General features: G+C 33.0%; 1 long non-coding RNA gene across 1 annotated transcript; it reads right to left on the bottom strand.

Moving 5' to 3' along the window:
* Positions 1-1,941: 1,941 nt before the first annotated feature.
* LOC143042388 (uncharacterized) lies at positions 1,942-7,758 on the bottom strand. The gene is made up of 3 exons (XR_012967965.1): positions 7,589-7,758; positions 5,508-5,738; positions 1,942-2,586 (listed from the first exon to the last, which is right to left on the bottom strand). It is a non-coding gene; the product is annotated as an uncharacterized LOC143042388 (long non-coding RNA).
* Between the last annotated feature and the right edge of the window lie 4,528 nt (positions 7,759-12,286).

Below are 12,286 nucleotides of genomic sequence, written 5' to 3'. Positions count from 1 at the left end.
TTCATTGTGGTTATAATTTCCTGTTAGTTAGTATGAGTAATGTTTTGCGGTTTGTGTATAATATTTTTATTTATATAAAATGTATTATTTTTTCTTTGTTATACTTAAAACAAAATCGAAGAAGAAATACATAGAAATAACAGGGGATGGGTTGGAAACCACAAGTCGTATAAACACAGATTGAACCATAGTTAAAGTATAGACTGATACCAGACAAATAACAAACTACAAAACACTTCACGAGATTTTACGAGATTTTAAGATTTAATATTTATATGCATGTAGGTTGAAATCACGTAGACATATACTATGTGAAAAAGAGTGAAGTCATTATTGATACTATAATATATACATCTATCTTTGATCTCATCCCATAAGAAATTTACTGACCCAATATATCGTATCAGGTCACTAGCACACTTTGTAACAATTATTATCGCTATTTTACGAAATTTTCCTTTGATCTTACTGACTGATAATTTCCTTTCTCAGCACAGTAGAGTGATATGAAAAATTATCGCTTGAAACCAAGAGCGCACGTACCCGTTGTCAATGAATTAACAACGTCGTAATAGGTAAGAAAAAGCGATAAACATATGATCATTGGTCATTTCAACTCGATTGAATCTATAAATATCCGTAACTGGACTGATATCTTAAAGAAATAATCATGATATCAATGTAATTTTTTGTCTGATGTAGAAATGAGAATAAAATACTCAAAGGAAAATTGTGCCTGCTTAAAAATTATTTTAGACTATTTTTTATGAGACCTTAACTCTTTCCCTGTCGTACTTGATTATTTTAGTTTTTCGAGTGGCTACACTAGCTAGATTCAAATAGTACTCAGCAGTATTTGACTTTGCTTACAACACTTTGTTATGCCCTATTCATGGGCAATATGTTTTCTGGTCTGTGCCCCACCTAGGTCTGTCCGTCTGTGCCATTTTATGTTAAAGATTTTGGTCAAGGTAGTTTTAGATCAATTTGAAATCCAATCAGATTGAAAGGTAATGCACATGGTCCCAAGTATATGATCTTTCTAATTTTCATGCCAAATTAGAGTTTTAACCCCAATATCATGGTCCATTGAACATAGAAAATGATAGTGAGTAGGGCATCTGTGTACTGTGGACACCATTCTTGTTTAAAACTGATTAATATAAAATGAGGATCTGTTATCAGTCACAATGGGTCAATTGATTAATTTCTTAGTGATTGCCACATTAAGATGGATACAAAATAATCAAGGTCATATTAGTAAAAGTTGACAATGTTTGAAGGAGATCCAGGTTTTGGTATTTTCATGCTGTATTGAAGACTAAGTGGTGGCCTTTGGCTGTTTTTCGCTCTTTGATCAGGTTGTTGTCTCTTTGAAGCATTCCCCATTTCTATTCTCAATTTTAATCCTTATAGCTTTGAACATTTTATAGAAAATCAGAGCTAAGAATTCATTAACGTAATGAATGAAGACCTATGATGAACTATATATTGACTAATGGTCAGGCAGTATCGGGCAGAAAAGTGCCTTGTGGTCAAAGTAGCTCTTCTACTGTATCATTAGCCTGACAACTCCAAGGTTGTGAATTTGAGCCAAGAACATGGCAGATGTGTTTGCCTCCAAATCTTTATCGACTAGAATTGCAAGTTTTCATGCAAAAGATTAGTTTTCTCCAGAAACAATAGTTTCCTCCACCCAAAAAAATGGCTGCCATTAAAAGTCAATATTTCTGAAGGTAGCATTCAAACACAATCAAATCAATCAGGGCCAGACAAAATTGGTAACAATCCAGTGGTAGTATACTGAAAAACTATATATATTTTCCGGAGTGATTGTTGTTCATTAAATGTCCAGTGGCAAATATTCCAAGCATATCTTGGCGATTGCTAGTTTAATGACATCACTAAATTAGAATGCAATAAAACACAAGAAAAACCCACTTGGTATAAAAAATCTTTAATTTATGAAAGTTAGGCAGCAACATACATTGGTCAAATGAAGTAAGACTTAAAAAATGATTAAAAACATGTAGACAGCTATTAAAAGAACAATATGTATATCAATCAACAAAATGAAAACTGATGAACCTTCAAAGTATTTCAGAAAGGCAAGTGGTTCTTGCTTTACTAGACTGTTTGATGCCCTTGTGTAAGGAATGACTTAGTCAAACACAAGGAATATACTCAAATGAGTATGCAGGATTGTAGATTTTTTATTTAAGGGCCAGCTGAGGACAACCTTCAGGTGTGGGATTTTCCACATTTTTTAAATTTTAAGTTGTGCTGCCGTAATTGTACAATTAGAATATAGTCTTTATACAATAAGTGGTGCCAACATTAACATGATTAGTAACCACACTGATGAAAACATTAATGTGCAAGACTTATTGGTACCATCGTTTTTGATACAGAACTCTCCATTTTGTATATCTCCAACTTGTACATTAAGGCTTTTCAGATCATCTTCAAATTGCTTTACCAAGATAGCTTTTTGATCATTTAAGGTGTTTTGGTCTGTATAACATCCAAATTCTGTGTTTTTATTCACCGCAAAACAATCTCTTAGATAGAAGGTAACTGTAGCTTCTGAAAGTTAAACAAAAAAGATTTTAGGTTTGAATGCTAGTAGTAGGTTTAAACTGAACTACCACTGGATCATGTATTTTGTAAACTCATCGATTTTATATAAAAAAGAAGATGTGGTATGATTGCCAATGAGACAACTATCCACAAAAGACCAAAATGACACAGACATTAACAACTATAGGTCTCCGTACGACCTTCAACAATGAGCAAAGCCCATACCGCATAGTCAGCTATAATAGGCCCCGATAAGACAATGTAAAACAATTCAAACGAGAAAACTAACGGCCTTATTTATGTAAAAAAAATGAACGAAAAACAAATATGTAACACATAAATAAACAAGATTCAAGATTCAAAGTTTTATTATCCTCAGACACAACAGTGTACAAGAGGTCAATATACATACATACATAAATATACTAAATATCTATACAGTAATTACAATACAATTATGATAAACATGTATATATATATACGACAACAGGAGCTAACACACAATAAACAATCATGCACGTGATTCTCGTGACACTTTCATGTGTATATACAGTCAGTCTATATCATTTGGATTTAACACAATGTCATGAATATGTGAGTTTTTACATATGTATAAAAAAGTGAATAATTATAGATATTTGATAATGTTTTTTAAGAATCTACAAATATTACGATATAATTTTACATTGCAATTTGACAGCATTCCAATCATTTTGATCTCTGATGGATTTGTATTGTAATAATGTGGGATAAATTTTTTGCGCAGGTCCACGATTTGTGGATATGTACAAGTAAACATATAATGATATTCGTTACCAATATTAAAGTTACATAAATGACAAATTCTATTATGTTTAGGGATCTTTGCCCATCTTCCGGTCTCTATAGGAAATTTTAAATTTGAGCATCTTAACTTACACATATATAATCTATCAGATACAGCCAATCTAAGTAGATATGGTTCCAGTTTAAATTCATGTTTAAAAAGTCCATAAAATTCCCCCCTAGATGAGCTATTAATTTGCGAGAACCAATTTTGAATAAATTGATCAGTCAAATTTTGTTTTAGAATAGACTTGAGAATATTCTTATCCATATACATTTGATCATTCCATATAAAACTAAGCCCTGTTTCATCAAAAATAGATTTAACATAAGAAATCCATTTAAAATGTCCTTGCTTACTCTCGTGAAGTTTAAACATAAGTCTATACAAAATACTAGATATTTTGTTACTACTGGATAAAAGGTTGTTCCAAAATAACGCCATTCTCAATTTAATGATAACTTCCATTGGAGAACGTCCAAGTTCTCCATATACCATATAGCTAGGAGTATTGTTTCTTAAATTGAGAATTCTCTTACAAAACTGCAAGTGTATTTTTTCGATACCCTGTTTATTTTCAAATCCCCATACTTCACTTGAGTAGACAAGAATTGGAGTAATGAGTGAATCAAACAATTTTAATTGTAAATCTAATGGAATTGACAAATTTCTTATTTTCTGCAGTAAAGCATACAATGCCTTATTTGCCTGATCCAATAATTTCTTTTTAGCAGTACAAAAACTACCATTATAATTGAACATAACACCAAGATATGAATATGAATCTTGTACATCAATATTTTCACCATAAATATTAAATACAATTTTTGGTTTAAATTTTCTCTTGCTGAATATTACAATTTTTGTCTTGTTTGTATTAATACGAAGTTTAAAACGACAACCACTGAATTACAGGCTCCTGACTTGGGACAGGCACATACATAAATAATGTGGCGGGGTTAAACATGTTAGCGGGATCCCAAACCCTCCCCTAACCTGGGACAGTGGTATAACTGTACAACATAAGAACGAACTATAAAAATCAGTTGAAAAAGGCTTTACTCATCAAATGGACAAAAAAACAAGTCATTTTATACCTTACTAAGTATTTTAGTTTTGCAATATCTTATATATTAACAATGAACAGTTCTATTCGAACCTGCCTAATATATATGTTTTATGGATGTCATCGAGAAAATCCAGGCCATAACTTACTACTATGTAACATATATAAATAATCGGCAACAATATATTTATAACTCCATTGTTTCCCGTTTTTATGGATTGTAATGTATAATGCGCGTTTGAAATGCAGTAAATAGTGCTACATGTAACGACAGAAAAAAACACGTGAAAAGCAGATCGGCGCAAATGCAAAATGCGCTATACTGATATTGGTATAATCTGGTACCAGGTTTATAGTCTACATTAATATTCATTTTTCATTATTGCTTGTGTACAAATTCTTTCCTTTTCAAGATATTTTGGTGTCAGGCCACCAATTCAGCCAATCAGCATTTAGAACATTGGTAAAAAAAGCCCGACATTGACGGATCAGGTACGGATGTTCTGTAACTTATACTATACTATTAAATAAATAAGAAGTATGTTTTGAGAATTTGCAATTAATCGTTGGTAACTATATACCTTAAAAGTAGGAATTCAAAGACCAATTGCAATTTATGACTTAATTGAATAAATTTGACAGATAGTGATGTACATTGATATTTTTAAGACTACATGTACTTCATCCAGATACATATTTTTGTTTTTTTTTGACCGGGCCAAATTAGGTGATGTTATATCTCACAAAGTCTATACAAATCGTTTTTGCAAAGAATTCCGCTCAAGCCGGTGCTAGGGGCCGTCTTAAACTTGCAGTGAGGTGAACGTACGTTTACTCCGTGTCGAAGACCGCATTATAACTTTGAGATGAAGAACAGCAATGCAAACACTGTTCTTTTGTGTGTGTGTTTTTTGTTTGTTGTTTTTTTCAGCTATACATTTGCTGATTTTTGTCATTGACGGATATCTCACATACTTTCTATTTTTTATAACCTAAATTTTAAGTTGCGTACATAATATAACAGCCAGACATTACCTCCGAAAGGTTGCATTGAAAATTTAACACTTCCACGAAGAGAACCACATCGGTTTATTCGTTGGTCATCTGTATTATTTGGACATGGACCAAATGATACATTTGTTGCATTAGTTTCCGACGTTGCTTTGATACACTTTGGGTTAATACATTTTTTCTCATAATCTGGTATTAAGTTTTGGATTTCTGGTGGGCTGATACTACATTCTACACACCTCACACATTCTGTACCTGAAAATAAGATTTTTACTTTAAGAATTGAATGCTTCTTTTTGTAACTTCATTGAAGTGTAAAAGCGTTGATCGAAGTACATTTTGTATGAAGTGCGAAGCGCTTCATCTAAAAAATGCGCGCACGGTCAACCCTTTTACAAACCTATAAATTAAAATAGACACATCCAATACTTATAATTACATTATTTAGCTAGGATCTTGAAAACACGAATTTTATCAACTTTTTATTTAATTCACCTGTGCACTTAATTGTGGGGCCTCGTGTTGATTTTCTCACTGCGTCGAAGACCCGCTGGTGGCCTCGTGCTGTTTTCGTCCATTTAATCGGGTTTTGACTCATTGACACATTCCCCGTTTCCTTTCTTAATTGTATTATTACAGTTAACACGTGTCGCTTAGCTCTTCACTAATCATACATGTATGTGCAGTATTTGGTTGTCGACATTTTATGCCTTTCGTATAATCAATATGGTAGGAAGGAACATGAGTAACGCACAATAAAAAACCCATATTTTGCATATTAAACCCCAAAAAAAAACGTCGTTCACGATAAATGTGTTTATTACTTTGTTGCAAGAAGCATACACATATCGTTTCTCTTAAAATAGAAGCTTTGCTTTACAAATATTCTGAAATGATGCTAAGGCTAGATACAATAGGTAAACGCGACGTCGTTTAAATCCCGCGAGATTTTCAAAATCCTTCAATCTCGCAGCTGCTTTAGAAATTCTGCGAAATACAATGCCGCTTGCAGTCAAATAGTTTCATCGAGGTCCAGTAGTTGGAAACTATTGACCGGTCCGATATAATCCAAACCTTGAATTTGAAAAAAAATAGTCAAAATATTGTGTTCTTATTTTATAAAATGATAACTGTGGTAAAATAAAAGCTTTTATTTAAGAATTGAATGCTTCTTTTTGTAAATTTATTTATTTATTCAAAAAATGTACGCACGGTCAACGCTTTTACAACCCTATATATACTTATAATTACATGTTTTAGCTATGATCATGAAAACACGAATTTTATATATTTTATTATTTAATTCACCTGTTGACCTGTGCACTTTATTGTTTGAGCACGTGTTATCATGAGTGAAAAAACTGCCTACGGAATAACACGTGATGTGCAGTTAGCCAATCAGAATAAAATATTATAATGAAACATACATCTAATGTAATTATTTCCTGTTGTCGTTATAAAAATATATAAAGAAAACATTTTGTCATCGTGAGCAGCACGATATTATACAAAGTTACAGAATTTCCTGCGACCCCAATAAATGATTAACGTTGTGTTGCTTTGTTGTGCGGGATGTAAAGACACACTGCCGCCACGCCCGCTCGGAATGGGGGGGGGGGGGGGGGGGGGCGTTAAATACAATGCCTCGTGTTGGGGTATTGATGTTCAATGGCGACATACATTATTATTTACGATATGTATATGTTAATATTAAAATTTCGACCAACAATCAACAGCTTCATGTAGCATTTATTAAAGACAGAAGGATTTGCCTCACTGCTTATTCCATTCTAGTGAATCAACCGTAATTAGACATATGGAAGAAAGTGGGTATAAACTTGATATCAAATGCATTTTTGGAAACTTAATTAATACATTATTTTGAATTGAATTATAAACAAAAGACAAGATACTATTGAGAGCAATTTAGATTTGAGTACATCAAAGCATATTAATTACATTTTATTGAGACAACCTTGAGTTATAATGATAAAAATGTGTATTTAAGGATTGTTACAAATCTCCCTACTTTCTTGTATTTTTGTTTGTTTGTTTGTTTTTGTTTATTAACTCAAAAGCACATGAGAGAAAAATGAACTACCTACCGATTGCTTTGTGTGTTATCGTAATCCCAATTATTGAAAATAAAATAAATTTATTATACACCATTTTAAACAACGTATTCTGTGTTCAACATCACTTAACAGTACTTAAAACAAAGTGACTATATCCGCAAGCGCAACGGACAGGTTTCTTTTTATTTCCTATATTTCACAAACATGACAAAGGAAGTGCAGTGTTCTATGCTATTTAATATTTATATAGTTTTTACACGCATTAGTGAGAATATCGGTAACAATTTATACAATTCAATTATGTAAATATTATCGACGTTTTTAACTTCATTTATATGAATACGTTCTCATTTAATTTGCAATTTTTAGTTCATATGGTGTACTTTTGTAATTTTAGTGCGCATCGTATGTCTGACAGCTTCCATAGTCATGGCAACACTAGCGGTTTAAATTGTCGTAAGTGAAGAGAAACGTAGTATGAAATTTGCGCCGAATTTTAAAAAGTTTCAATCCGATTGTGCACAGGTTAAGTTGAACACTTTAGGTTGTTTAAATCATTGTGATATGTTCAACATAGGTTGGTCCCCTCCGTAAAACATTCAGTATGCCTTCGGAATATACAAATATCAAGAATATTATCAATAGGTATTGTCAAGAATTTCAATAACGGTCAAGAAACAGACTTTGTTCAATACATATGATCTATAGGGGGTCAGTGCTGTCGTATTGATATGTTAAAAGGTTTTAATGTAGAATAGTAACTTCGCATGTTGTACAGCTTGTACATCCTATTCTCAAGTCAAACTGCTGTGCTGAATATGTTTTCCGAAAACATTTACAGCCGATTTCAATGAGTGTGTAGCTAAAGGTAATATCTTTGGTTGACTTACTTGCTAGCTGCACCGTGAAGTCATTATTATGTAAGTTATACTACCCTCCTTTCCAAGTAGACTAGTCCTACAGACAGATGGATTGATTATCTGTCGGACTAGTCTATTCTTAGTGGAGGGTAGTTCACCTAACCTAACAATGACTTCACAGTTCAGCTAGCAAGCAAGCTAACCAAAGATATTACCTTTGCCTACACACTCATTGAAATTGGCTGTAAACCAATAATTAAAGATTCTCCTCATGGAGTATTTGAGTATGTGATTACATGTACTTGGCCGTGTTTTATAGTGATCATTTTATTACCAGACTAGCTATTTCATGAAAATTGATCTTAATTTGATATTCTAGGACTGTGTATTTTTGATTATTTGATTATCTTGTTTTAAAAAACCCTGTGATTATGTCATTACTTGGACACCCAGATGAGAGGCCTCATTCAACTATATTTTCGTAAATTTAAAAAATGGTATGATTATTAGACAGCAAGTTGTTCTTTTTATCACATTTAAGCATGCACCAATGTTATCTCCGGTTCATTGTGGTTATAATTTCCTGTTACTGAGTGTTAGTTAGTATAAGTAATGTTTTGCGGTTTGTGTAGACTATATTTTATTTATATAAAATGTACGTAATATTTTTCCTTTGTTGTATTTAAAACGAAAAACGAAGAAGAAACTCATAAAAATAAAAGGGGATAGGATGAAAACCACAAGTCGTATAAACACAGATTGAACCATAGTTAAAGTATATCTACAGTAACTGATACCAGACAAATAACAAACTACAAAACACTTCACGAGATTTAAAGATTTAATATTTATATATGTACTTAGTCTAGTTGAAATCACGTAGACATATACCATGTGTAACCAGAAGGAAGTCTATATACTAGTTAAGAAACTTCCTGAGCTTCGTATTAGTTACATATAAATAATTTAATTTTGGATGTAACGCGTCTTCTGATTGGCTTACGTTATTTTGTTATCAAACCATAGACATAATTTAGTCATGTGACCGTTTGTCATCAACGTTTTTTCATGGTTTTCTACGGTTTAAAATGGAATTTAGAATTAAATTATAAGAAATGACTGTAATATATTTTCTGTCTATTCAAAATAACATAAAAAATGTGGTGCACACTGTTAAATAACCCGCTACGCGCGTTATTCAGTGTGCACCAGATTTTTTATGTTATTTCTTCAAAGACAGAAAATATATTACAGTCATTCCTTAAATGTGTTTGAATCGGCAAACTTTCACTGAATGTATTTCACTCGTGGACTTTCTAGCATTATAATTTACAAAACATTTCAACATCTTATAGTTTATGTCAAAACTTTAAAGATGTAACATTAAAATTAATATCTCCTATTGCTGAATTTGCAACTAAATTTTATAAAACATAAAGAAAACCCGTCACACATCGTTAAATGTGAGAATGTGTTTGTTTTTATGTACATATGTGCATAGATTGGGAAACACGTGTCATTTCCATTAGAATCACACTTATAAAACTATTGTAGTTGCATGCCACCCTTTAATATGGTCAGTTCTAAAAAAACAAGTGAAACTGCGAGCTACTGCTCACTGATGATACCCCCGCCGCAAGTGGATAATATTAATAGTGTAAAAATATGCAAGTGTTCGGTAAACAGGAAATTGTCGAGTGATGAATCTGAAAACGCACCACACAGTAAAGCTGACTTATATAAATCCTGAAACCAAATTTCAGAAATCCTTGTATTGTAGTTCCTGAGAAAAATGTGACGAAAATTTTCAATTTGGCTATCATGTGTAAAATCATACAAGTGTTCGGTAAACAGGAAGTTGTCAAGTGATGAATCTGAAAACGCATCACACGGTATGGCTGACATAAAAAATTATATAAATGTTGATACCAAATTACAGAAAGGGTGGATGTGTAGTTCCTGAGAAAAATGTGACGAAAGTTTTGTGGGACGGACTGACTGACGGACGGACTGATGGACGGACGGACGGACTGACGGACGGACGGACGGACTGACAGACAGAGGTAAAACAGTATACCCCCCTTTTTTTAAAGCGGGGGTATAATTAATAATAAAGGAGTATAATATTTTTGATTCAATTAAACCAGACAATTCTGAAGAAAAAACAAATAATCAACATAAAATTAAAGTGAAATAATAATAAAAATTAATCTCTCGTCTAAAAAATTTAATGCATGCAAGAAATGTATTTTTCAAATACAATATTTCTTTTTAGATAATATGTTTTATTTACATTTCTGAATATTCGTGCCCTGACCTAATGAAGGTTACTGAAGGTCGTGCACTAGACCATTCTATGATTAGGTAGGCAGTGGTGTCATTCCCCATGTACTATGTTAATGCATAGTCCTGAAGGATTTGAACCCAATACCGCCTAAACCATGAACTAAACCAATAGTGGACATTCTTGATGGCTATAAAAAGCGTACAAGATTTTATTTTGGAAAGGTTATGCTCACTCTCTCTAATATCAATTTCCCTTTGGTTTTCTTTTTTGTAAAATTCTTTGTATTTTTTTATTTCTTTTACTGATTCTCTCATTCTGTTTCTTTTTCTCTCCCATTGTCATGCCCTTCCATCCTTTCACTTCTTTCTTTTTTTTGCCTTTTGCGAACAGAGTGAGTGGGCGGTCGAGCTAGCGAGCAAAAGCGACGGAGAGCAAGAAAGAGAGATTGAGCGAGCGAGCGAGAAAGAGAGAGCGAGCGAGCAAGACAGACAGAGTGAACAAGAAAGTGAGCGAAAGAGAGCGAGAGTGAGTGAGCGAACGAGGAAGAAAGAGTGATTGAGCGAACGAGGAAGAGATAGTGAGCAAGGACGTGAGTGAGAGCAAGGAAGTGGGAGTGAGCAAGAAGTGGGAGCGGGAGCGAAATTGACCTAGAAGGGAGGAAATGAGAGCGGCAGTAAAAGAGGAAGAGGGAGAGGTCGAGCAAACAAGAGAGAGTCAGCGAGCGAAGAGAGAGCGAGGAAGATCAAGTGAGAGAGACGCGAAAAAATGAGGGAGAGTTAGTAAGAGAGGAGAAACAGAAACAGACAGGTAGTGACAGACGAAGTGAGCGATGAAGAAGAGGGCGTGAGTGCGGAAATGAGAGTCACCTAGTAAGTGAGCGAGGAAGAGAGATAAAGAAATAAAGACACAGAGACGGTTAATAGTAATAACACTAATAATAATACTATCTTTATTTAAAGAGAGTACAAGTAACTGTTTTGAACAAAACCAATTTTCAATACACAATATAAAACACACGAATAAAACATAATGAGAGGGTAGTTCAAAGAGAGGAGTAGAAAACAAGATAAAAGGAAAAAGACAAGAGAGAGCAAATATGTTCGTATTGTCTATATTTGCCGATCATCTTGTGATTTCCGATCGGAACTTCAATTTAGTTCAAATAACACAACTCTAAAACACAAGTACACCAGGAAATGCTTTATATTTAGAACCATGAAACAATGATGATTATGAGTGATTATATCCGATATCACTTGAGTTATTACGGTGCGAAACGATTTGAAATTATTCATTTGAATGATATATAAAAAGGGAAGTATTAGGTTTTGTCAACATAAATGATGTGAATAAAATATTTAAAAAAAAAAGAAAAAAAAAAATCTCATTTGATTTTAATGCAAGGCACCACGATCAAATCGGGTTGTCGTTTATTGATGTATATTATCTGTTGTCTATATGTTATTTTGTGCAAACATCAGCCTTTTCGTTTTCTCGTCTGAATTGTTGTACGATTTGTTATGTCGGTACCTTTCATAGCGTTTATGATACAGTTTGGGTTTTGTTCATTTTATTAAAGGT

The sequence above is a fragment of the Mytilus galloprovincialis genome, chromosome 8 (genome assembly GCF_965363235.1).
Source record: "Mytilus galloprovincialis chromosome 8, xbMytGall1.hap1.1, whole genome shotgun sequence".
Classification (NCBI taxonomy): Eukaryota; Metazoa; Mollusca; class Bivalvia; order Mytilida; family Mytilidae; genus Mytilus; species Mytilus galloprovincialis.
The sequence above is the reverse complement of the archived record's forward strand: the minus strand, read 5'-3'. Positions and strand labels throughout refer to the sequence as shown.